The sequence below is a fragment of the Chrysochloris asiatica genome, unplaced genomic scaffold, assembly GCF_000296735.1.
Source record: "Chrysochloris asiatica unplaced genomic scaffold, ChrAsi1.0 scaffold00204, whole genome shotgun sequence".
Taxonomy (NCBI): Eukaryota; Metazoa; Chordata; class Mammalia; order Afrosoricida; family Chrysochloridae; genus Chrysochloris; species Chrysochloris asiatica.
This window is the reverse complement of record NW_006408722.1, coordinates 1,414,850-1,420,495: the sequence shown is the minus strand read 5'-3', so window position 1 is coordinate 1,420,495 and position 5,646 is coordinate 1,414,850.

Here is a 5,646-nt window from a genome sequence, read left to right as displayed (position 1 = left end):
TTATCCAGAGAAGCAGCAGTGCCAGAGATGAAGGCAGACACGGGAGCATGGAGAATCTAGTGGCTGAGGACTCTAGATTCATGGATTAAGAAGAGAGGGACTAAGAGCTGGTGGCCAGGAGCAGACTTGCAGAATGTGCCCTTTGGAGATGTAAACTATTATATATCTGAGTGGGTTTTTTTGTTTGTTTTAAAACAGCTAAAGTGGATAGAAAGGAATGCTGATGGTACATGGAGGGGATTATAATCATTGTAATGAAACAAGGTATATGATTTGTTGAATGTAAAACTGATGATATGCCATGTAAGTTTTCACTCAATCCACAATAAAAACCTTAAAAAAAGTCTCTGAAAAAGAAAATCCAAGAAGATATTAGAAACATTATATCTAAGGAGAAATTGACAAAAAGAAGCACCTAGAAATGAACTCAGCACAGGAAAATATACAGAACCAAGAAACCAGCAGCACAAAAAGAAACAAACAGCAAAATGACAGGAATTAAACCATATATGTAGGTAGTTATATTGAATATCAATGTATTAAATGCACCAGTCAAGAGACAGAGAATAGCAGGTTGGATAAGAAAACCGGACCCTTCAATATGCTGTCTACAAAAAATATACTTTATACATAAAGACCAAAATATATTAACAATTAAAGGATGGAAAAAATATATCAAGCTAATTGCAATTAAAAAATTAGCAGAAGTAGCAATATTAACCTCTGATAAAGTAAACTTTAAGGCAAAATCCCATGTAAGAGACAGATAAGGATATTGTCTCATGATTAAAGGGTCAATTGAACAAGTGGACATAACCATAATAATTATCTGTGTTCTCAATGAAAAAGTCCCCAAGTAATTAAATCAAACCATAACAGAATTGAAGAAAATAATAGAGAACTTTACAATAATAGTGGGAGATTTTAACACACCACTTTTGATAAAGGACAGAACAACCAGAAAGAACCTTAACAAAGACACAAAGGAACTAAACAACACAATCAACTTAACCTTATAGATGTGTACAGAGCATTCAACCCAACAACAGTAGGATATATATTCTTTTCTAGTACCCATGGAACATTCTCCAGAACATACATGTGTTAGGCCACAAAGCAAGTCTCAATAAATTTTAAAAACATCAAAACACTACAAAGCATTGTCTCAGATCACAATGCTATAAAATCAGAAGTCATCAATAGGAAAGTCAAGGAAATAGAATCAAATACATGGAAACTGAATAACACTCTGCTTAAAAGCTACTGGGTAGTAGAAGAAATAAAGAAATGAAAATATAAAATTCCTGGAAACAAATGAGAACGAATACACACCATACCAAAACCTTTGGGACACAGCAAAAGCTCTGCTGAGAGGGCAATTAATAGTAATAAATGCACACATCCAAAAAGAAGAAGCACTAAAATCAACACATTAACACATACCTCCAATAATTAGAAAAAGACCAGAAAAGTAAACCTACAGTCATCAGAAAAAAAGAAATAACAAAACAGAAATAAATGAAATAGAAAACTGCAAAACCATAGAAAGAATCAGCAAGACAAGAAGCTGGTTCTTTGAAAGAATTCATAAAATTGACAAGCCATTGGCAAATCTAACAAAAGAAAAGAGGCAGAGGATGTAAATAACACGTCACAACAGAACCAAAAAGAAGGAACAGAGTACTATAAAGTGTTGTACGCCAATAAATTTGAAAATCTAAAGGAAATGGATACATTTTAGAAAAACATGGCCTACCTAAAGTAATACAGAATGAAGTAGAAAACTTCAACAGATCTATAACAAAAGAAGAAATTGATCAGATCATCAAACCAATCCCAATAAAAATAAAAGTCCAGGCCTACATGACTTTACTGTTGAATTTTACCAAACATTCAGGGAAGAACTGACACCAAATTTGCTTAAACTACTCCAGAATATAGGATGGGATGGAAAACTTCCTAATACATTTTATCAAGCGAGCATAATCCTGATACCAAAACCAAACAAGGACATAACCAAAAAAGAAAAGTGTAGGTCAACATCCCTCATGAACATAGATGCAAAAATTCTCAACAAAATCTTAGCCAATAGAAATCAGCAACACATCAAAAAAAAAAAAATTGTACATCATGACCAAATGCGATTCATACCAGATTCAATATTAGAAAAGCAATCAATGTAATCTAACATATACATAAAGGCAAAGAACCACATTATTGTATTGATTGATGCAGAAAAGGCACTTGAAAAACCAACACCCATTCTTGATAAACACCCCCAACAAAGTAGGAAGTGAAGGGAAATTCATCAACATAATTAATAGCATATATGCAAACCCAACAGCCATCATCACTCTCAAAAGAGAGAAACTGAAAGCATTCCCTTTGTGAACACGAACCAGATAAGGATGTCCTTTATCACCACTGTTAGTCAATACTATGTTGGAAGTCTTAGCCAGAGCTATAAGGCAAAGCTCCTGATAGCCAGCAGAAAAACCAGATAGAGTGAGATATTTTTTGGATTAAAGTCCATCTTCTCAAGACAAAAAGGAGATGGAATGAGACCCCCATCTGGTTTATAAGTGACTCACAGCAAAATTTGCCCAAGTGGATTCTGATCATGAGCATTACAAACTTATCAGTCTTTGAAATCAGCTTGAACAGTAGGCTTATATACCTTTGTTATATTCTAAGATTCTCCTTGTGTGGAAAGCAACAATTTTAGACATCACAACACAAAAGAAAGCAAATGGGAGCCTAGTTCTCTGAGATGACCACTATCATTCCAAATTATGTTTACGATAATCAATTAACTGTTTTCAAAAAGAACAGCTATATTTGTGTCTTATAATGTTATCAATATGAACCCCAGCTCACATCCCTGTAGAGGCAACTCCAAACTGGCTTATTTTAGATGCTTAGGGTTCCACTTTCCCTAGTTGTTAAGTGCTGTCAGGTCGGTTCTGACCCATAGCAACCCTGTATAGGATTTCTGAGGGTAGAAGTTTGGTTTCCCAGAGCCAAGTAAAATTCTTCGTACAGGGTCTGCTTTGATTTCCTTCATGCACAATAATTTTTTGGTTGATGGTGAGTGATCTAACGTTATTGTGTCTGCCTTGTGACCAGTTTGTCCTTGCATGAGAGACCTAGATTATTTTGGTGAGTGCCCTATCAGCTTTTATGTGCTCTATTTGTACTCACTGATTTTGTGTCTAAAAGGCTCTGAGACTCCTCCAAGAATCCACTTCACCCCTGGCTTTCTTAGCAACTCAGACTCTCATATGCTTCAAATCAATGTCAGGGCTGTGACACAAAGCATGGAGCTGTAGTGACAGAGTACTTACCATGACCATGAAGAGAATAAAGAGAAGCAGTGAGCAACAAGAAGTGATCTTGGGTACCCAGTGCCTTTTCCCTTCAAATCCCTCTTCTGACTCAATGTTCTGTTGAAATAAAACCACTATAAAGCCAACTACAGAAGATTGAAGTGAATACACAATTTGCTAGTTAGGCAACTGTCTGACTAGAATGTGGCAATTCTCTGGGGAAGAAAGATTTGTACAGACTTATATAACTCAATTTATCTGAAACTATTACTAGTAATTTTACATTACCATAGATATGGCCAGAATAGGAGTGTGATGGATTGAAATGTGTCCTCCAAAAATATGTGTTGGAAACCCTAATTCCTATTCCTGTGGTTGTAATCCCATTTGGGCAAGGTTTTCTTTGTTATGTTCTTTCTTAACATAATAAACATAATGTTACGTAAGGTCACATCAGTGTAGAAAGTCTCTTAAACTAACCATGTGTGAGATATGAAAGGAGCCGATTAGGCACAGAAGCAAGCAAGTAGGCATGTAGGATAGATGTCGCATGAAGATTGCCAAGGAACACAAGGAAAACTTTCCCCAGAGGCAACGGAGAGAGGACGTCTTCCCCAGATGTCCTGAGATAGAATTTCTAGCTTCCTAAACTGTGAGAAAATAAAAGTCTGGTTTAGGTTTTTTTTTAAAGCAGTATTTTGTTATAGCTGCACTAAGAAACTAAGACAAATTGTTATAAACTGTGGCCAGCAGGAGTCCATGCAACATTTTTTTTTTCTTTTGCTATTATCTTAGTTTTATAGAAAGCTTCATGTATGGAAATGTAAGACCTTTTAACTTGTTCTTCAAAAGTGACTTTGTAAAGAAAAAAACAAAACAAAAAACAAAAACAAACAAACAAACAAAAAGTGACTTTGCAATTCCTCATAATCTGATGGAATTTTGATTGATATTGTTTATAACCAATTCTGACTAATATTAGGAAATCCATACTTCTGTCTATTCCAAAGAGAGGTGACCCAACAGAATGAGGACTTGTTAAATAATATCAATATTAAATGCAAGTAAAATTTTGCCAAAGATAATTAAAAAGTGTTGCAATAATACATCAACAATTAATCTCTATCTTACTCTACACAGAAAAATCACTTCCAGATGGACTGTCGAGCTAAATATGAAAAAGGAAATGCAGTGCACTGAGAAAAAGCAGAGGAAAATATCTTTATAATCTTGGAGAAAGTAAAACATTTTAGGATAGAACCAAAACTACATTATCTACAAAGAGAAAAATTATAAACTAGATCATATTTTGCTAAGTTAAAAGCTGCATTTACATAGGGCAAAACTCCAAGAGTGAGAACAAAGGATTGCAGGTAGATACATTTTCAGTACATACAAAGTACTGGGGAGCCACAGCAAGAATGGAGAGACTTTTCTTAACACCAGAAGTATTCAGTAGAAACTCCAAAAGGACAAAGCCTTAGTGTCACACCCCAGCAACAAAACTTAAAAATAAGCATCAAAATAGTCAAGTTAATCCATACGTAATGTACTTTTCTGTGAACAAATATTAACACTCCTAAAAGGAGCATAACAAATCTAGCTATTTGACAGTATAATATTAAAAATGTCTACCATCCAATAAAATATTACTAGACATGCAAAAAGGCAGGAAAATATGACCCAATCCAGGAGAAAAACCTGGGTTTTTCGCCGAGTCAATAAAAACAAATCTATAAATGAGAAATATAATGAAATTAGCAGACAATGACTTTTAAACAGTTATAAATATTTTCAGGACTTTAAAAAGAAAAAAGCACATAGTGAACATACAAACGAAAGATATATTAAAGTATCAAATTTATATCTGAAATGAAAATTTTACTAGAAGGGCATAACAACAGATTCGACTCTGCAGAAGAAAAGACCAAAGAACATGAAGACATAGCAACAGATGCTATCCAACTAAATACACCCTAGGAGAAAAATGCTCAAAAATATTGAGAGTATCAACAAACTATGGGTTTAATAACTTGTAATTAAAGTCCTAGAAGAAGAGAAAGGCAAAGTAAAGACATTTTCAGATATACAAGAGTCGAAACACTTCATCACTAGCATACCTACACTATTGTCATTGTTGTTAAGTATCGTCGAGTCGGTTCGACTCATAGCAACCCTGTATAGGGTTTCCAAGGCGTGGCTGGTGAGCTTGAATCACCAACCTTGTGGTTTAAACTTACTTTGCAGTCCAGCAGATTAACCACAGCACCACACCAGAACTCCATATCTACACTATGTTGTTGTTGTTGTTAGGTGCCAT